General features: G+C 36.5%; 1 non-coding gene across 1 annotated transcript; it reads right to left on the bottom strand.

The window, feature by feature from the left end:
* Nucleotides 1-4,740: 4,740 nt before the first annotated feature.
* LOC141616329 (small nucleolar RNA R71) lies at nt 4,741-4,847 on the bottom strand. The gene has a single exon (XR_012530684.1). It is a non-coding gene; the product is annotated as a small nucleolar RNA R71 (small nucleolar RNA).
* Nucleotides 4,848-23,156: the final 18,309 nt, after the last annotated feature.

A 23,156-nucleotide genomic window follows, 5' to 3' on the forward strand; every position in this document is an offset into this window, starting at 1 on the left:
CGGAAAGTATCTATGATAGATAAGTCCGGTCAATCAGTTATTCTCCAGATCGAGGAAACCACCCTCGATATGATCACTTGCAAGTAAGACCTGAAAGACACCTTGCATTGAGTGGGAGATAGTAATAGGACAAGAGAATTGGTGACGCACACTTGTCGAGGACAAGTGGGAGATTGTTGGGAAATGTGTCCTCAACAATAGTGCGATCACATGATTTAAATATCATTATTAAATCTCATTTTAAAGAATACAATTGGGAAGTAATATTGTTCTTGTCAACTGGTCAACATATATCGGTAATGATTGGTCGACTAGAGTTTGACATTCTTTGTCGTGTGACGGTGGTGATCGTTGACCCCTAGGTCATACCTATAGGGCAACACTCTTAATTGATTATTTAATTAATCGTATAACGTTACGAGTTAATTAAATTACTTGAAAAATTGACGGACGATTTTGGAAGTAAAATTTACGTATCAAATTGAAATGTGATTAAATGAGATACTGTCTGAGTAATCAAATTGTATCATTACTCGGATGAAATTATTGTTTAAAGAAACAATTGGATTTGAATGAATTATTATAAATGCGATTTATAAACGGTAAAATATTTTTGCACAAGTAATTATGAAATTACTAAGTCGATTTTTGTATGTGACGTATTTTTATTAATACGTTGATTTTTAACATGTTAAAAATTACATAACAAATTTATGTCACATATGACATGTGACATATTGACATTTGACAAAAATAATATGGATCTCATATTATCATATGTGCCGAAAATGGGAGGTTGTTTAAACAAATATTGTGTTTGTTTAAGTTAGTGGTAAGCATAATGGTAATTACTCTAATTTAGGCATGCATACCTAGTGCCTTTTGTGTAAGAGCACAAAGGCCATGCATAGGCCAATTCCCCTCACCCTACCCGGTTCTACATAGAAAAGAACAAGGGTTCTTTTTCTTATTTTTCTATTATTCACTATATGGAGTAGTGTGTAAAAAAAATATAATTCATTCTAATCATAAAAATTATTTTAGTGAGACAAAATAATCTCTCTTCCTCTTCTATTCTCTCAACCGGTTTTGAGAGCTTAAAACCAAACATTTTTGGTTCAAATTTTTCACAAGATTAATATTATACTAGTATTTGTAATATTAATTAAATTAAGAGAAAGCCTTGGGTATAAAGCTTAGGGAGAGATCCTACACTTGGATCTTGGTTCATCCATTAGGAAAGCTCAAGAACAAAAGAAAAGGAGATTTCTTTTGTGCCCAATAAAACCGAAATACTCATTGTAAGAACATGATTTCTTCTCTTTGTTATATTGTTTGCATGCATAAAATCCGTATTTAATTTTATGACAAATTTATTTAGACATATATGAGTATGTTAATATGTATAAAGATCTACATTTCCTTCAAAAACTATAAACCGATTATGCATGTAACATCCTATGCTCCGATACCATTTGAAAGGATTCACAACCCTCTAATTAAACTAATTTAATTATAGATCTATTTTCATGCATAACATAAGATAAAATACGGAAGAATAAGGCTCTTTACATTGTAGGTAAGGCACGAAAGGGGCACAAGTGCGGACTCCTTCCTCCACTTGTTCTTGAGCTACCATGCTGGCTCACGATTCGGGTGTCTCAGAGGCTATTATGGGCGTCCCGAGCATAGGACGAGCGTCTCCCCCTGCAGTTTAAGCATCAAAACAAAGTCAAGACGTGGGGCTCCTTCTGAGACTTGCAAGGCTCTAATCTTCTTCTAAAAGGGTCTAATCATCATTTAAGCCCTTAGTTAACCTAATCCTTGTATTACTATAAATACCTCTTTTGTAATAACCAAGGAATTAAGCCCTCTTAGTAGAGGCAAAGCTTCCTTAGTTTAGATTAAGATTAGATTAGGAGTAGATTAGAATAGATTAATCTCAATCATTTCATAAAATTACATATTAATCTTTCCTTAATTATTCTTCAAGATTCATTATTGGGTAATTGAAGACTATTGGGTTATTATTGGAGAATTGTCAACTCTTCATTAATTAATCAATTTTTCTTCTATTATTCTTTGCTTTATATTTGATAATCCTAAGTTGGTAGAATTTCTCTACTCTTTACTTAATCCTTGTTTATTGTTTTACTCCTTCATCATGTTTAGAGTTGTTAATATGATTGACACCCTTGTTAGCAGGTTTTCCATGATCATAAGTGAGTAGTTTCCTAACTAGGGATTAGTGGGGAATTAGGGGAGTTAATCATTCATGTGACCATAATTAGCGCATTTTTAGCCCCCGAATTAGCCTTGTTCCCATGCTTTTTAGTGCATATTTGGGTCATTTATTATCATTAGTTCTTTGTTTTGCATATTCTTTGAGATTTTGATCCCTTGGTAGGAAAGGAGTAAGAATCTTGCATTTTCATGGCAAAACGAGACTAAATTGATCGAATTCAATGACCAAGCATCAAGGAGAGACAAGATTAGAAGGCCTTTGTACATATGATAGTAGATGAGCAATGTTGAGAAAGGATCCTTGAGTCTCCAAGGAAATCCCCAAGGAATTTATGAAGAAAAGGGAAGAAAAGAAGAAGAAGTCTTGCTGAGGCACAATCCGTGCGGATTGTCTACAATCCGGCCTTCCTCCACCTGCACAATCCGTGCGGTTTTCCACCAAGACGCTCGGGTTTAGCCACCACAATCCGCCCGGATTCTCTTGAATCCGCTCGAGTTCCTTCGCCAGAATCCGCCCGTCCCGACCCTAATCCGCTCGGATTCCTCTACAGCGCGATTTCCCCTTCTCCAAGTTACAAAGCAAGAAGCCCTTCCTTCGAAAAATACCGGCTCCTCCCTGCTCAATCTAAAAAGTGTAATTCCTAGTTTAGCCCTTAGTTAACCCTAATGCATCCTCCTAATTTCCACTATAAATACCCCATTAGTCTAATTAGAAGAGCATGTTCTTCTTATAAATAATTAGAGTAGTTAATATCAATCAAATCTCTCTTTTAGTTTTGTAATCAACAATTAATCAAGTTCTAATACAAGTTTTATTTCCTTAATCTCTCTTTTGTTCATCTTTTATTTTGGGTAATTGAAGATTATTTGGGTTATTATTGGGAGATTGACAACCTCTCAATCAAGCATCAAGTACTTCTTTTATCTTTGCTTTATTATTGGAACCATTAGTAGGTATAATTCTCTTAATCCTTTTTTAATTATCGTTAATTACTTTCATTTATTCATCATGTTTCATTTTGTTGGTATGATTGACAACCTTGCTAGCATGATCAACATGATAAAGAGTGAGTAGTCTCTTAGCTAGGGTTAATGGGTGATTAGGGGAAACCAACATGGGGAATGATTCATGCTTAAATTAATATGCTTTCATGTCTTATTTGCTTGCTTGTTTTGATCTCAACTCATGCACATGTTATGTTTGATGAAATGCTAAGCCTATGAATCCTTGCATTTACTATCATCACCTATCTTTTCAATGAGACTTGTAAGACATAAACCAACTCGAGTCTCATTAGACCATGCATGTTGTTGAGTAGGGAAGATTAAGTCGACTTGTAGTTGTTGTACAATCTAATCGAGTCGGCTCCGGGACCCAAACTTTCCTAGGATTGTAAGATATAACCCAACTCAATCCATCACAATAATAATTGCTTGCTTATAATTTGAGAACATGTTTGTATGATCAATTCCCATGATTCCCCTATGATCCCATGACACCCTAGTGCTTTTAATCAATTGTTTACACCCCCTTTTAATTCGTCTTGCTTGTTTATTTTCATTGCTATTTTAGTTAGTGACCTTCTACATCAACCCAAATTGTGACACCCCTAAGACACCACTAGTTGCAATAGAAATCCCATTTCAATACCCGTCCCTTGGGATCCGACCTTTACTTGCCTCTTTGCTAATTGTAGAGTTGTTTGTGAAGCTATAAATTGTGTTTTGATTCGGACGTGACCCAACGACCACACCTTTAAATTGTGAACACGAAACGGACCGATCAAAAATGGCGCCGTTGCCGGGGACGATGTTAGCTTGATTTAGATTTCCTTTTATTGTTATTAGTTGTGTCATTCTTCACCTTGGGGAAGTAAAACTCCTCAAGGTTTGTTCTAATTGTTTCCAAGTTGTTTGATATTTTGCATGTCTAGAAGGTCATAAGGTGATTTGTTACCTTTTGACCGTGAAATTGAAAGAACCTTGATGAACAATAGGAGATTTGCTAGGAGGAATTTGAGAGGTATTAGTGAAGTTGTTCAACCAACTATTGAGTTCATCAACTCTTTCGCAATAGAAGGAGAGGAGAACCCATTACACAATACCACCCAAAATCAACCTACAATGCCTAAATTCTCGTCACATTCCGTACCCACCGAGGAGAACCTACCCAATTGTACTCCTACACCACAACATCTAACCGGAAATTTTATTGCCAAACCCGCCTTTATCCAATTAGTCGAAAGGAGCCAATTTGGGGGGATGCCTAGTGAAGACCCTCATTCTCATATGGAAACCTTTTGCGACTATTGTGATGCGATCTCTCAAACCGGTGTGACTCAAGACCAAATTCGATGGGTCTTATTTCCTTTTTCTCTAATCGGCACCGCGAAGCAATGGTTGAAAGGCCTTGATAAGGCCACTCTCGGAATAGATTCTTGGAAGAAGTTGGCTCTAGCTTTCTACAAAAAAATCTACCCACCGGAAAAGACTAACATGCTAAGAGCTCAAATTACGGGTTTTAAGCAAAGGGATGAAGAATCTTTGTATGAAGCTTGGGAGCGGTTCAAGGGAATTTGTCGCTCATGTCCTCACCATGGACTTAGCGAATGGTTCTTGGTACAACAATTTTGTAACGGTTTATATGAAGATTCAAGGATCATTCTCAACATGGGATCAAATGGAATGTTCACCGAAGTTGATGACAATCAAACATGGAACAAGATTGAGGAAATGGCGGTCCATAACTCACAATATAGTAGACCTCACAAGGCTACTAGAGGAGGAAAGCATGAAGTGGACTCCGTTACTCAATTGGGTGCTCAACTTAGTGCTCATATTGACACAATCAATTTGAAGTTTGAAAAAGCTATGGCTAGACTTGAAGAAGTCTCAACATCACCAAAGCATCATGTTAATGCCATGACGGCATCCTCATCAATCCCAAGTGGGATATGTGAGAATTGTGGAACTTTGGGACATGACCAAAGTGAATGTAGGGGAACAAATGAACAAGTCAATGCCTTCCAAGCATACAAGAGTGGTACCCCTTATTCCAACTATTACAATGAAAACACCAAATTCCATCCAAATCTCTCATACAAAAGCCAAAATGTTCAAAACCCTCAAACAACATACACCCCACCTCCCATGAGAAACCAAAATCAAAGACCCTTTTACAATCAAAACCAAGGTTACCAAAATCAAAATCCATACAATCACCAAAATGACCAAGGTTTTGATGTCGAAAAAGCGGTCCTCCAAATGCAAAAGAATCAACAAGAATTTTTCACTCAAATGCAAAAAGATAGCCAAGCAAAGGAAACAACCATCAACAACATTCTAGCTCACACCAAGATGTTGGAAACCCAATTGACTCAACTAGCATCTTCAAGCTCACAAAGACAAAAGGGGCAATTACCACCTCAAAGTAATCCCCCAAGACATGAAACGGTTAGTGCCATTCACTTGAGAAGTGGTACAAGGTATGAAGCACCGAAGAAGCAAGTTGAGGTTGAAGTTGTGGAAGCTAGTGATAAGGAAGAAATTGTGCAAAACTCCAAGGATGGAGAATCATCAAAAGAAGAACGTTCAAAGAAAAATGAAGACAAGGTCAAGGAGAAGGAGCCCGTTGTGATTAGACTTCCTTTTCCAAGTCGTCAAGCCAAGCCCAAATTTGATGATCAACTTGGAAAGTTTATGGAAATTGTCAAGAATTTGGAAGTCTCGATTCCTTTCACGGAATTAATCAATCACGTGCCGGCCTATGCGAAATACATGAAAGATATCCTCACAAAGAAGAAGTCAATCCGGAAACTTGAGACTATCGCCTTCACTAAGGTGAGTAGTGCAATACTTCAAGGGAGTTCACCTCCAAAACTAAAGGATCTGGGAAGCTTCTCAATACCGTGTACCATTGGTGACACAACGATCAACAAAGCCTTATGTGATCTAGGGGCTAGTGTGAGTGTTATGCCGTACTCGGTGAGTAAAAGGTTGGGGATGGGGGAGCTTAAATGCACCAATATCACGCTCCAAATGGCCGATAGATCGACGAAGACACCATTAGGGATATGGGAAGATGTTCCCGTGCGAATAGGGAAGTTTTTCATCCCGGTGGACTTTGTCATTGTTGATATGGAGGAAGATTCCAACATTCCAATCATTCTAGGAAGACATTTCCTACACACCGCGGGCGCGGTGATTGATGTGAAACATGGTGAGCTCACTCTAGAAGTGGAAGATGAAAGCATAACCTTTAATCTTGACAAGACTATGAGAGCTCCTCGTTTGCATGAACCATGTTTCATGATTGATCATTATAGCCGAAAGGATGAAAGGAAGAAATCGGAACTCCAATGGAAGAAGAAAATCGAAGATGCTCCATTCAAAGAGCAAGTGAATTGTGACAAGGAGAGCTTGCAAAGCTCATCAAAATCAATCAGAGAAGAAAAGGATGGCCTCATTGGCCAAGAGAAGAAATTGGAAGAATTGTCTCCATCAAATCAAGAGATTTTCAATGATCAACTTAATGAAGTTTGTGGTCTTTGGGACGACGAATTTGAAGGGATTTTTAATCCCTACAATGGTAATGCCATCGATCAAGATCGACAACAAGGGCAAAGGTCTATTGAAGAGCTCTATAACAATAATGAACAAGCTTTTGATTACTTTTTCAAGGTGTTGAGCAACATCAACAACACTTTGAACATGCCCCCTTGACATCTCATCAAGAATGAGAGTTTGGTGGAGTCCTCCCTAAACCACCGTTTGTAAATATTTCTAACTCCCTAACTCGTATTTCAATTCTTGTATTGCAATTTTTGTCATCTATGGATTTTTATTTACTTTGATCAAGATAATTGTCATTTTTGAGAGAAGTGAGGGAGGGACTAATAATTTCAATTGATGTGTAGTGCTTTAGCTTAGTGTGGGGATGGCAACTGCCTAGGCTATCCATGCCTTAGTAGTGCCCCCACAATGAAGACCACGAGATATGAAGAAGAATAGAAGAATGATAAGGGAAATGCATTGTACACGGATGGAACTGAATCCGGGTATAAAGGGGTCGAATCCGAGCGGATTCAAGAGAATCCGCCCGTCTTCATGTAATCCGAGCGTACTGGGTTGAAGACGCACGTCCCTATAAGCTGAAGTTTTGAAAGATTTTTGACTGTAAGAGAATCCGGGCGTCTTGGACTGAAATCCGCCCGTCTCTGAAAATCTGTCCGTCTTGGAAAGAAGACGCCCGTCTTCTCTGCTGAGGAAAACAGGAAGAATTTCCTGGACTGAAATCCGTCCGTCTTCTGGAGAATCCGCCCGTCCCGTATCAAGCAAATCCGAGCGTCTTCTCTAAAATACGCCTGTCTTTAGGCGAGTTTTATCAAACCCAGAAAGTGCAGAATCCGCCCGTATTGGGCAGAAACCGCACGGATTGCCCCTGCAGTTCGAATTTTTCGGTCTTTATAAAACCCCTCCCACCTTCATTCATTCATTCATTCATTCATTCATTCATTCATAACACTACTTCAAAACATCAAAACCCTCATCCTCTCCATCACAAAAACAAAATTCCTCAACTACATTCACCAAAATCAAATCAAATCATCCTTCTAACAATAAATTAATCACTCCTTTTTCAATAAAAAATCAAAACCAAGCACAAAATCTTCAACCTTTGAGTCGATTTTTGAATTCATAAAGGCAAAGCCTTTCACCTTTAAATCGATTTGGGTATACTATAAATTGAAGATTTTTCATTCTTTTCTTGGTTAATTCATCAATGGCAAGGACTAAGGGAGCAACAAAGGCAACAAAGGCAACAAAGACACTTTCACAAAGGCAAAAGGCTCTTCAAGCAAAGAAAGCATTGGCTATGGTGGTAGCAACCCAAAACTTGGAAGTGCAACAACAACAACAACCTTCTATGGGAGCAACAACATCTTCTACTCCGGAAATCGATCAACTCTTGAATTATCCGGAGGTAACTTTTATTTCCAAAACCCATAGAGATACTTTTGCCAAGTTTGCTTGGAAATCATTTCAATCCACCAAGTTTATTTGTGAAGATACCTTAGAAAAATTGGGTGTCCTTGAGCAAACTAGAGCCTTTTTCAAAGCAATGGGGTTGAAGAAATTGTTTGAATCAAAAGAATTGACATACCCCTCCCTTACCTTGGAATTTTTGAGTTCTTTGAAAGTCACCAAAGTTGAGACTAGGGAGAATCTCGAGTTTCGTCTAGCTAATGTTAGTAGACGCATTTCCTTTAGGGAATTGGGTGAAATTTTGGGTCTTAGTGATGAACCGAGTTATTTTAAGAATTATGGAAAGTATGACCCCGACCCTCTTTGGGAGGCAATTTCCGGAAGGAAATTTGAGGACTTTCATGCGAGTCGTGCTCTTTTAGTCCACCATCCGGGCATAAGAGTATGGCACAAGGTCATAGGAAACACCATTATTGCAAGGAAAGACACCAACCATTTCACCAAACTTGATTTTATTCTTCTTGAATCGGCTTTGAATATTGGGAGAGTACACACCAAGCCTTTCAACTCTTTAAGGCTTTTGGTAGATAGATGGCTCAACATTGATTGTGGGAAGAAGGGCACTACCGTTATTGTCAATGGCGGCTTAGTCACTATCCTAGCCAAATACTTTGATCCTAACTTCAACAAGGATAACAAGTATAAAGCAAAGGAGGGTGGTCATCTTGTTGATTTGCATACTATGATACACAAGTACAAGTGGGTTGCCCATAACCCTCTTGACACCAAGTATGGATGGCTCACTAGTGAAGCTAGATCGTTCACTTTGCCTTCAAAGATTTGTCGTCTAAGCGTCCACCGGACCAATTATCTACTTCCCCTTTCTAAAGAGGCCAAGTATATTATCCAACAACAAAAGGGTGAACTTGAAATGCCCTCCTCTTCCATTGTCATACCACCTTACCCCTTTGAGTATCAAGAGTTCAAGCCGGAAGGTGTTGAAGCTAGAAATGATTTTTTGACTCTTCTCATGCAAGCAATGCACAAGCAAGCCTTTGAGGATCGGAAAAATGCTTACTTGGCTCAATATCCACCCCTCATACACTTAGCTAGGCAAGGACTACTTGATCCATCATGTCCTTTGCCTAGTTGGGCGGATAGAGAAGTCCTATTTCCGGGTGCATCTAGGGTCGTTTCGGGTGACAATGAGGTTGTTAGTAATGAAGAAGTTGATGATAACATTGATGAGGAAGCAAGTGAAGAAGGAGAAAAGGATGATGAGCAAGGTGAAGAAGCAAATGAAGAGGGAAGTGGCAATGAGACCACTTCTAATGAGGAAAGTGATGATGATGATGATATGATGGAAGATTAGCAAGCCTTGGAGGGTCCTACCCTCTTATGGTTTGTCTATTTCTCTCTTTGTTTTAAATTTTTTTCTTGATCATTGTTGGAGTAGTCCTAAGCACCATAGAGGACTCACACCTCGGTACCATTGAGGTGTTCTCATTTTATTGTTCCCACTTTCAAAATCCAAAATGACAAATTAGTTTCATGCATTGCATAGTGTGTGCATGAACTACACCCATCCTTAAGACATTAACAATAGTGTCTCACTCGGTTTGGGGAAGTTAATGCATACACAACGGGAGGTAATCTAAATTATCCTCTCCGTCATAACAAAAACCATGCATCATGTAGTGTAGCCTAGTATAAATTGCATTTAGTATAGAAATCATGCATCATCTTTGCATAATTTCCATCATTTTGGCCATTGAGGACAATGCCCATATTAGTGTGGGGATGGGAATTCTAACATTTAACTCTTATTCAAAAAATCCAAAAAATTGAAAAATTTCGAAAATCATAAAAATTTGAAAATTGAAAACCCAAAAACATGTTTATTTCCTTTTGAATAAATTGTCTTGTATATATTGTGTTTGCTCTATCCTTGTTCACATTGATCGACTACGCCACATCCGAGACATGAGGATATTGAAGACCGCATGGTATGATCTCTCCAATCTCCTTTTTCCTCTTTATGTTAATGACTATGTGGCTTTATTTTAATTGATGCGGTATAATAATGTGAACTTAGGACTTGCATTTAGTTTATATGTCATATTAGTTGGTAGAATCACTTGCATTAGGATGTTTATATTAGTTGAATCATAGCATGTAGTTGCATGTTAGAAAAGTTTTGAAAAATGCCTAATTAGGAACTTTGACAAGAGCAACTAAGCCATTACAAATACTTGTTCAACTTAAGACTTTGCCTACTAGAATGGTTGTAAAACACCCTAGATAGTGTCACACTAGTGTCTTTTGACCCATGACCCAAGGCCTAGTCAAGGGTTTGCATGTGAGTCACCTATCCAACCCCGTGATGCGATGTGGACTTGGTTAACTTGTCTAGGTGACCTTGATTGACCTTGTGGTAAGGCAACCCAAAAATACTTTTCTATCAATAAGTTTGAAGTGCTCATTTCGAAAGTTTTGTCTTGTGGAAGTAATTTAATGCTAAGGAAACCTCAAATGTTATGAAATGTTGAAATATTGAGAAATTTTAAGTCGTTTTGATGGAGGCGTACCACTTCGATGTGCTTTGGTGCGGGATCCATTGAATTCGGCCCCCACACGGTTGTGAATTCGGCCGCCCAGAGACAGAGTGACTATCACCCCGAAAAGCTATTGTCTAGAGGTTAACCGGTTGCCTAATAAGCGATTGGCGAAAGCAAAGGACACTAGCCCGGAAGGGACAAACCCCATCTTAAATTTTTGAAATGTGAAAGTTGAAATGAGGTCAATTTTACTAGTCATATCCACCCGTTGTGTATAAAGATTTGAGCATTTCATTCCCAAAAAGCCTTTTTATCAAGCCACTTTGTCGAGCTTGGGACGATCCATGACCTTTACTTTTGTAGAGAATTCGAGACTTGTCATGTCATATGCTACTAGCATCATAGGGATCATCATTCCACCACCATCTGATCGCTCTTGACGAAAGCATTTGGAAATTGAGGACGAAAGTATTCTAGTTTAACACCATTTGGAGGTGATTTAGTGCCATCCTCTTAGCCTTAGTAATTTGTTGAACTAGTATTTGTGAAGGATTACATGCTCTTAAATTTGTTCCTCTTTAGTGCCTCCGCCACTTGATGAGGAAGTGGCTATTCCTTTTGTAGATGCATCCATTATGTGATTTTGTGTGCTTAATGTTTGGATGTGTCGCCATTTTGGCAAGACCCACCTTGCCTTGCAAGAAGGCATCCTACCTCATGGTTGCCTTGTTGTGAGTTGAAGGGGCGGAGTGAGACCCGCTAATTGTCTCATATCGGCTAAGTTATTAGGTTAGTTTAAATAATGGTCCTAGTCTTTGTCACCTCTTTACTCGGGACGAGCAAAGGTTCGGTTTGGGGATATTTGATGTGACCATAATTAGCGCATTTTTAGCCCCCGAATTAGCCTTGTTCCCATGCTTTTTATTGCATATTTGGGTCATTTATTATCTTTAGTTCTTTGTTTTGCATATTCTTTGAGATTTTGATCCCTTGGTAGGAAAGGAGTAAGAATCTTGCATTTTCATGGCAAAACGAGACTAAATTGATCGAATTCAATGACCAAGCATCAAGGAGAGACAAGATTAGAAGGCCTTTGTACATATGATAGTAGATGAGCAATGTTGAGAAAGGATCCTTGAGTCCCCAAGGAAATCCCCAAGGAATTTATGAAGAAAAGGGAAGAAAAGAAGAAGAAGTCTTGCTGAGGCACAATCCGTGCGGATTGTCTATAATCCGGCCGTCCTCCACCTGCACAATCCGTGCGGTTTTCCACCAAGACGCTCGGGTTTAGCCACCACAATCCGCCCGGATTCTCTTGAATCCGCTCGAGTTCCTTCGCCAGAATCCGCCCGTCCCGACCCTAATCCGCTCGGATTCCTCTACAGCGCGATTTCCCCTTCTCCAAGTTACAAAGCAAGAAGCCCTTCCTTCGAAAAATACCGGCTCCTCCCTGCTCAATCTAAAAAGTGTAATTACTAGTTTAGCCCTTAGTTAATCCTAATGCATCCTCCTAATTTCCACTATAAATACCCCATTAGTCTAATTAGAAGAGCATGTTATTCTTATCAATAATTAGAGTAGTTAATATCAATCAAATCTCTCTTTTAGTTTTGTATTCAACAATTAATCATGTTTTAATACAAGTTTTATTTCCTTAATATCTCTTTTGTTCATCTTTTATTTTGGGTAATTGAAGATTATTTGGGTTATTATTGGGAGATTGACAACCTCTCAATCAAGCATCAAGTACTTCTTTTATCTTTGCTTTATTATTGGAACCATTAGTAGGTATAATTCTCTTAATCCCTTTTTAATTATCGTTAATTACTTTCATTTATTCATCATGTTTCATTTTGTTGGTATGATTGACAACCTTGCTAGCATGATCAACATGATAATGAGTGAGTAGTCTCTTAGCTAGGGTTAATGGGTGATTAGGGGAAACCAACATGGGGAATGATTCATGCTTACATTAATATGCTTTTATGTCTTATTTTCTTGCTTGTTTTGATCTCAACTCATGCACATGTTATGTTTGATGAAATGCTAAGTCTATGAATCCTTGCATTTACTATCATCACCTATCTTTTCAATGAGACTTGTAAGACATAAACCAACTCGAGTCTCATTAGACCATGCATGTTGTTGAGTAGGGAAGATTAAGTCGACTTGTAGGTGTTGTACAATCTAATCGATTCGGCTCCGGGACCCAAACTTTCCTAGGATTGTAAGATATAACCCAACTCAATCCATCACAACAATAATTGCTTGCTTATAATTTGAGAACATGTTTGTATGATCAATTCCCATGATTCCCCTATGATCCCATGACACCCTAGTGCTTTTAATCAATTGTTTACACCCCCTTTTAATTCGTCTTGCTTGTTTATTTTCATTGCTATTTTAGTTAGTGACCTTCTACATCAACCCAAATTGTGACACCCTAAGACACCACTAGTTGCAATAGAAATCTCATTTCAATACCCGTCCCTTGGGATCCGACCTTTACTATCCTCTTTGCTAATTGTAGAGTTGTTTGTGAAGCTATAAATTGTGTTTTGATTCGGACGTGACCCAACGACCACACCTTTAAATTGTGAACACGAAACGGACCGATCAATCATGTGGAAGATTTATACTTAATGAGTTCATATGAATTCTTGCTTATTGTTTTCCAACTTATGCACATGTCATGTTTGATGAAATGCTTGATTGACAACCTAGCATGTTTCTCTTATCCTTTCAACAAGACTTGTAAGACATAAACCAACTCAAGGCTTGTTAGACCATGCATATGGTTGATTAGGAAGAATTAAGTCAACTTGTAGGTGTTGTACAGTCTTGACCGACTCAGCTCCGGGACCCAAACCTTCCTAGGACTCATTTATGATATCTCACCATGAATAGGGAAAACCAAGTCGACTTGTAGGTGTTGTACAGTCTTGACCGACTTGGCTCCGGGACCTAAGTTTCCCCTAAGAATTATAAGAGATACATTAACTTGATTCCAACAATAATAATTGCTTGCATATTGGTGTGTCGTTATTGACCGTCATTAAAGCTTTCAACCAAAATAAAATTTATATCTTTACAAACTACTCTTAGTAGAGTGATAAGTAAAGGTCGGATACCAAGGGACGGGTATCGATTAAGATTTAAATTGCAAGTAGTTATGTCTTAAGGTGTCACAAATTTGGGTTGAGATAAGATGCAATCTAAACTAATCAACAAGATGAATGTAAATTAACGAAAACAAAATAAAGCAGTTAAAGAGGTTTGTAAACAATTGATTAAGGGCACTAGGGTGTCATGGGTTCATAAGGGAATCATGGAAATAGATCATACAAACATGTCTCAAACAGAAGCAAGCAACTTATTGTTGTGATGGAATCGAGTTAGTGTTTATCTTACAATTCCTAGGAAGATTTTGGTCCCGGAACCGAGTCGATCAAGACTTTACAACAGCTTCAAGTCGACTTAGTCTCTTCCTATTCAACTCTATGCATGGTCTAACAAGGCTTGAGTTGTCTTATATCTTACAAGACTCATTGAAAAGATAAGAGAATCATGCTAGGATTGTCAATCGAGCATTTCATCAAGTATAACATGTGCATAAGTTAAAATCACAACAAGCAAGCATTTAATTATGAAAGCATATTAAATTAAGCATAGATCTAATCCCATGATTGATTCCCCTAATCCCCATTAACCCTAACTAAGATACTACTCACTCATAATCAAGTTTAACATGTTAATAAGGATGTCAATCATATTAACAAAGCGAAACATGATGAATAAGAAATGTAAATAACAATAATTAAGCAAAGGTAAAAGGGATTATACCAACTTGATATGATCCAAATAATTAAGCAAAGAATAATAGAAGGAAACTTGATGATTGATGGAGAGTTGTCAATCCTCCAATAAACCCCAAATAATCTTCTAATTACCCAACTAAAACTAAGAACAATTGAGAGATTAAGGAAATATTAAGATGTGATTAATATTAAAAAGTGTATTACAACTTGGATTAAGACTAAATTAAGAGATTAGAAAGGAGTTTAGAACTTAATTCTAAGATGCTCATCTAGGTAGTACAATAGGGTATTTATTCTAAAATTAAGTACAAGAATTAGGGTTACTAAGGGCTTAAATGACGATTAAGCCTCTAAGAGAAGATTGACGATTTGCAAGACCCGTAGGGACACGCGCGAGCTGAGTAGCAAGTCCCTAGGGACACGCGCGTCCTGGCCTGGAGTATGCTCGGGACTGTAAAGAAATCCGCTCGAGCTGAGCCTTCGGACGCCCGGATCTTGGGCTTGGACGCTCTTCCTCAACTCGGGACGCTCGGATCCTGGGACAGGGTTCCTTCTCTATTCATGATTTCCTAACAATCCGTGGGGATTGACTTAGGGCCGCGGGGATCTTCATCATTACCCAATTCACTTGATTTATTTGCTTAGGCCTTTAGTATTGGTCTCCTTTTTGGTGTTTGGTCATTAGATGCGATCCATTTAGCTGCATTTTGCTCCATAAATGCAAGGCTAGCAATCCTCTCCTACCAAGGACACAAAACCTCAAAGAATATGCAAAATAGGGAACTAAAGATAAGAAATGACGTTAATAGTTGTTAGAAAGCATGGGAACGAGGCTAATTCGGGGACTAAATGTGCACAAATATGAGTCACATCAAACATCCCCAAACTGAACCTTTGCTCGTCTTGAGTAAAGAGGTGACTAAAACTATGACCTTTATTTAAACTAGCCTACTAAAACAGCCGATGTGAGACAATTAGTGGGTCTCACTCCGCCCCTTCAACTCACAATAAGACATCCATAAGGTAAGATGCCTGCTTGCAAGGCAAGGTGTTGTTGGAATATGTGTCCTCCGACAATAATGCGATCACAACTGTCGATCATAATGATCACATGTTTAAGTCTCATTTTAAAGAATACATTTGGGAAAGTATTTTTACTGTCAACTGGTCCACACATATCGGTAATGATTGGCTGACTAGAGTTTGACATTACTGTCGTGCGACGGTGGTGATCAGTTGATCCCCTTAGGTCATACCTAAAGGGTAACACTCTTAATTGAATATTTAATTGATCGTATGACGATACGGGTTAATTAAATTACTTAAAATTGACGGACAATTTTGGAAGTAATATTTACGTGTCTCATTGTAATTTGATTAAATAAGATACGGTCTAAGTAATCGAATTGTTTTATTACTTAGATGAAATTATTGTTTACGGAAACAATTGAAACGGAATGAATAATTTATTATAAATACAAGATGTTGTGATTTATAAATTGGTAAACCATTTTTGGTACAAGTAATTGTGAATTACTATGTTACTTTTATAAGTGACATATTTTATTAATATGTTGATTTTTAATGGTTAAAAATACATTTTATAAATAAGATGTCATGAAATGTGTCACATGTGACATATTGACAAAATCACAAATAAAATGGACTCATTCATTTTATGTATGTGTACCGAAATGGAGGGAGTATTTAGGATAAAATTGTGTTGATTATGTTAAGTGGAAAACATGATGATTAACCTAATAGACTAGCTTTGCATGCCTAATTGATTTTGCGAAGAGTATCTTGGCAATGCATTGGTTCTTCTTCCCCCCCCCCCCCCACTCGGTTCCCACCTAGAAAAGAAGAGTGTTTCTTCTTTAATCATTCCTCTTTTACACTACACATTTATTCTAGTGTAATTTCATTCTACTCTCTAACATTATTACAAGAACTGAGAGAGATAGAAAATACTCCATAATTTTTCCCTCTCTTGGCCGAAATACTAGGGAGCAAAAACAATATTTTGGGTCAATTTTGGTAAGATTAATATTGTTCTAGATCAAGTAATATTAATCTATTAAGGGGTTATCTTGGGTATATGCTTTTGGGAGATGTTCTAATTTGAACCTTGTTCATCCAATATTTGGAAGCTCAAGAACAAGTGAGTAGGAGAACTCACTTGTGCCCTTTTAATCCGAAAATCATATGGTGAGAAAACGATTTCTTCACTTATCTATTTTAGTTTGCATGCATAAGATTTGTAATTAATTTTATGACTAAATTAATTTGAAACATATATGAATATGTTAAATATTAAGATGATATACATATAACAAGCGGTATCAGAGCCTTAGGTTGTTTGCATGCAAATCGGTTATTGTTTTTCCGAGTTATACGATTAACATATAAAACTTATAAATTTGTGTTTATTATGATATATCACGAAATTTATTATGCATGTTAAAGTTTCTGATCCTAAAATGTATTTAGGATATTTTGGTAAGTTTATAGCATTTTATTGTAATTTTGAGTCCATTAATGAACAATTTTAAGAAACATAAGTTAATTATTGTCATAAGTTAGTGGAGACTAATTTTGAGTCCTAAGTTGGTTAGGGTAATTAACTTGTGCATAAATATGATTTTATGTAATTTATTGTGATTTTAAAAGGTTGAATCACGCAAATCCGTAAAAACCGTTTAATATAAGATATTGGCTCCTTAAAGGCGATTTAGCATAAAATTGGGCATGTTCATACATATTCTAATGCTGCATTTTATTTATGATTGTCATAATTTTATTTTATGTAATTCTGAATTATGTAATTTTTACTTAGTATGGCCTTAGTTTTTAATTGGTATTACCCGAAATGTATGGGAATATCGATTCGGTTGTAATTTTTTGTGATCTCGTATCACCGTTTTGTAATTTAATAGATTTATTTTATTTTAATTACAAATGTATAATAGGAAATTATGTAATTTGTTATGTAATTTAATTATTTCGGAGTTCCTTGAAGACGGTGTCACTCAAGAAGGCGATTCATAAAGACGGTGTTACCTCGAGATGCGTGCCAAGAACCGAAGTTCAAGGGACCAATGAAGTTGGTTTCCGAATATGTAATAGTTAATTAGATTTTCTTCTTTAGGAAGGCCATACTAGGATTTAATTTATGCTTTGCATTTTATTTATATGTTGCATGAATCGCTAAATCGCCATAACTAAAACATGCATTGTTATTTTAATCGAGTATATCGACCGTGTCAATTACAATTATCGTAGTTCACCGCTTTAGTTCACTTAAAACGTGATAGATAATAAATTGACATGACCTCTCGCTAAAAATAAACAATTGAGACTTAGCCTTACCAAAAAGTAGAAACCATGAAAACCTATTTCGTGAGGGAGTGCACTCGGCCACACCGGGGTACAAACCTTGTTACGTAGGGGAAGTGGGTGATAAATGTCTATCCACCGAATTTATGTTAATGAAGGGTATTTCGGCACACCGTGCCCTAAGTTGATATGAGTTTGGATCATGGACACATTTATTCGAAATTTGGGTTGAACTCAACGAAAGTATTCACGACGATTTCCGGATGTGTTTCGGGCTAGAGATAAATATTAATGTAATTTTATCGACCAAGAGTTCTAAAAGTAGAATCGATTAAAGAGTTAATCCACCGAGTTATATTAGTAAAGGGTATTTCGGCACACCTTGCCCCAAGTTAATATGAATTTGGATCTTGGAATCATTTATCATAGTTGGGTAGAGGTCACTATGTAAATGCTTTACTTGTTATTTACAAGTATTATTATAACGATGAATGTTTTGTTTTCATTATTCCGTTATCATATTGTTCTATTTCGTTACCACAATTCATATACGATATCATTTCGATTTTTGATTCAAATCTCCATTAAAACATCGTAACTAAAGACAAATATGAATTTGCTTCTAAAACCTCAAATGAACCAAACAGGTTTTTGATTCTTGACTAACACATCTACTTACAATGGATTATTTTTCCATATACTTAATTGAATTAAGTACCTTGAAGCGATAAATTGTTTTGGTAATTAGATTTGTCGGAAATCGTAATAGACCAAAATACCGCAACCACTTCAATGAAAGTTTTAAGACTAACGGATCAAATGAGGAGTAGTCTTCATGAATATAATTTTGCTTCTCAAAGCAAAGACTCATTGAAACAAGTGGGAGCATTCTCTTAAACCGTTAAGAAAGGAATGAGGTTCAAAGAAGTAAAATTAGAATGGAATTGATACAAGGTAATGTTAAAAGTAAAGTTATTGAGAATAACGATACTAAACCTATCAATCCCGACCAATAAAGTTTCCATTGTCTTAAATGTTGGACACTAGAAAGGAAACTACCCCAAGTTGTTAAAGAATAAACAAGTTAGTTGTGGGACATCTAATAAGACTTAGTTCTTTATTTATTTGATTGACATAAATTTTGCTAGTACTACTTCGTCTATATTAAAAACCAGTGGTGTTTTTCATCATTGTATGCGATACATAGAATGATTAGAATATGACGACTAGCAACAATAATGTTGAGAGATAGAGTCATTGTATACTCAATCTAGTTTTTGGGTTTAGAGTTGTACTTAATTATGACTATTAAGTGCATAAACTCTAAATAAGAATATAAACTTGTTAAGATACAAAAGAGGTTTCACTTTTGTGACCCTATACACCGTGATTTGATGTATGGCTAGCCCATTATCAAGGTGAATATATTCTAAACCAAACTAGAATGATATATCATGTAGATGATGGAAGACTCAAATTGGTATCCCAGGATTAAACCTTAAAATTCTAGAATGATCAACGCAAAGAGTTATCGAGTACTCTTGAAACCATTAGATCTTATGGTATATGCGTATCTTGTATTCAAAGCAAGATGTCTCGTGCCTTTTTGGTTGAAAAGGAGATCGAGGTTGTAAATCATTGATCCAAAATAGGTTGATCATTTTCTTTTACCAACGATTTAAGTTGACGCTAAAATGTTCACTTAATAAGGTAAATAGAGAAATCTTTGAAGAAGTTCAAAGTGTTCAAAGAATCACGATTTAGTCGTGATAGGGTTATCAAAGTGAAGACTTTGATATAAGCCAAATGAAATGTGATATAGTATCACAGGTTAATCTCTCTTAGCACGCATTATGGGACAATGTGTGGTTGGATAAGAAATCAAACGCTATTCGATATGGTTTGGACTTCGATCAAGTTACTTTGAGTTACTTGATCCTTTTGGGGATTTTATCATTTTGTCTAAATTATTTTTCCACTAAATCTAAAACGATTCATATGAGATATGAAATGGTAGGGTACCATGTTTGTAAGTTTTTCAAAAGAAACAAACGCTCATTTTTCTTACTGTAATCACAAGTACAACATGCTTGTGGCTCGTGAAGCTGTCTTTCTAGAATACAAGTTTATTTCTAGAAGACAGAGTGGGAGAAATTTAATCAAGGGCTAGCCACAAAGAATGTTATGTCGCAAGAAACTGGTCTTTCTTGACTACATGAGAGATTTTGTGTAAAACGTTGTTTCTTCAAAACCTAGGAGGTTAAAGTCATCACTTGTTGAAGATGATGAGTTAGTGTTACTTTTAAGAAAGTAAAGAGCTTACAACTTACAAAGAAATTGTTTGATTCAAGTTGATTACTTCTGGAAAGTAATGAATATATGACTTACATGAGAGTATATAAGTCATAACTCAATACAAGGCTTGGAACCATGAAAATCCGAAATAAAAAGGCTTGATTAGTGACAAAGGGTTATTGCACTAATAAAGAGGGATTTCAAAGCTTGATTGGTGGCAAAGGGTTTTGCACTAGTTGAAATGCTTAAGTCTATTTGGATCTTCTTAGGGATTGTGTTTCATTATTATGAAATACATAGCGAGTGAATCTAAAATCCACTTCTTCAATTAGATGGAATGTATTCAATACATGTCTTGAGTTTTGTAGATTCTTGCAATCCTAAGATAATTTGAAACTTAAGAGAGGGTCTTAAGTAGGACATCAGTGAGTTGGAATCAATGTTTTGATCATGTTATAAAACGTTTCTCGATAAGTCGAGAAGTTGTGTTTATACATGGAGTTTAGTGGGAGTTACGGAAATTTTAATTAGTCTTATATGTGGATGACATATTGATCATTGTGAATGATTTAAGACTTTTGGAGTAATATAATACATCTTGAATATCCGATTTTATGGAGATAAATCCACATGATATTAGCATCAAATAAGAAGTCTTATGTTGCTAAGATTCATGGTTAGTTCAATCGAGTTGAACATATTTGGTTGATTCCATTTGCTTCCACTGCCGGATCAACTAAATAAGTAATGAAGTATAACACTTCATATGCTTTGAGTATGATGAATTGTTTCAAAATCGAATTTAAGTAATAATTACCATGTAGCCATATTGATTACCCTTAAGTTCTTGAAGAAGCATTAAGGATATAATGCAAAGTATTTTTGATGCAATTTTGTGTAAGGGTGTTACACAAGTGACAATTGACAATTGAGATTGCGCATGGTTTTCGACAAAACCATAATCAAAACACATTAGGATGGTTAAGATACCATTGTGGCTATGTTATTTAAAGAAATAGATTTTCTAGAATCGTTCTAGGCAATAAAGAACAATGAGAAATATTTACAACGGAAATTGAGTACACTTGCAATCATGAGATGTGCAAGAAGGATGAGTCCCGCACACTGTGATAACAGTGGGAGCTATTCTAAGGCTAGAGGGCCTATGTCTTGATTGGATCTCGACACGTACTCAGAAACTTTTGTAATGCAAATGTATACATTACAAAGGAAAACGAGTATGTAGTAAGGTTGAGTAAGGTACAAGAAGTTGATAAAACCTACTAACCAAAGCCTTCTCATAGGCTTAACATGATGAGTCATGTCATTTCAATTAAATTGAGATGAGCAACTACATTCAAGATCAAACTGGATTATAGAATATGAAGTAGTAATCAAGTATTGACTACTCATACGATAATCACATTTATCGTTCGAGTTTTTTTTTTATCTAAAAACTCCTTTTGTACTTTGTTACATCCAAACGGGTTGTAGAGACAATATTGAACCCCGTTAAAGTGAACCTGGATTAACATAGTATTTGCCCATAATCACTTGTATGAGGTGACGTCTCGAAGTGACTAGAGTGTGATGCGATTGATGGCAAGTTCAAGTGCCATAGAGTCATATGAGAATGACTAGTCGATCACATAGGCAGATTGTTAGGAACATTTTGTCGGGCCTTATGACCGCTTATAGAGTTCTGGCAAATTTATATAGCCTGGTCGTGGCGAGAGCTACTATAGTATTCTAATAAATCGATTCTTTTGACTAAAGACTATTCACCTAAGATGTCACAGTTTCAGATTAACTTTGATTTGTGTTACTACGACCTTCGTAAATGGGGTCAAATGGGCATATTTTTGGTTATGATGGCCGTGGCTAGTCGAAGGGAATGAGTGCGATAGGAATTGTCCACCCCTAGTCAGGGTTATAACAATATCTCAGGGCCACTCGAGGAGTAATGAACTGGAAATGCGTGGCCACGCTCGGAAGATATCTATGGTAGATAAATCCGGTCAATCAGTTATTCTCCAGATCGAGGAAACCACTCTCGATATGATCACTTGCAAGTACGACCTGAAAGACACCTTGCATTGAGTGGGAGATAGTAATAGGATAAGAGAATTGGTGACGCACACTTGTCGAGGACAAGTGGGAGATTGTTGGAATATGTGTCCTCCGACAATAATGCGATCACAACTGTCGATCATAATGATCACATGTTTAAGTCTCATTTTAAAGAATACATTTGGGAAAGTATTTTTACTGTCAACTGGTCCACACATATCAGTAATGATTGGCTGACTAGAGTTTGATATTACTGTCGTGCGACGGTGGTGATCAGTTGATCCCCTTAGGTCATACCTAAAGGGTAACACTCTTAATTGAATATTTAATTGATCGTATGACGATACGGGTTAATTAAATTACTTAAAATTGACGGACAATTTTGGAAGTAATATTTACGTGTCTCATTGTAATTTGATTAAATAAGATACGGTCTAAGTAATCGATTTGTTTTTTTACTTAGATGAAATTATTGTTTACGGAAACAATTGAAACGGAATGAATAGTTTATTATAAATACAAGATGTTGTGATTTATAAATTGGTAAACCATTTTTGGTACAAGTAATTGTGAATTACTATGTTAATTTTATAAGTGACATATTTTATTAATATGTTGATTTTTATTGGTTAAAAATACATTTTATAAATAAGATGTCATGAAATGTGTCACATGTGACATATTGATAAAATCACAAATAAAATGGACTCATCCATTTTATGTATGTGTACCGAAATGGAGGGAGTATTTAGGATAAAATTGTGTTGATTATGTTAAATGGAAAACATGATGATTAACCTAATAGACTAGCTTTGCATGCCTAATTGCTTTTGTGAAGAGCATCTTGGCC

Source organism: Silene latifolia, chromosome 11, assembly GCF_048544455.1.
Source record: "Silene latifolia isolate original U9 population chromosome 11, ASM4854445v1, whole genome shotgun sequence".
In the NCBI taxonomy this organism is placed as follows: domain Eukaryota; kingdom Viridiplantae; phylum Streptophyta; class Magnoliopsida; order Caryophyllales; family Caryophyllaceae; genus Silene; species Silene latifolia.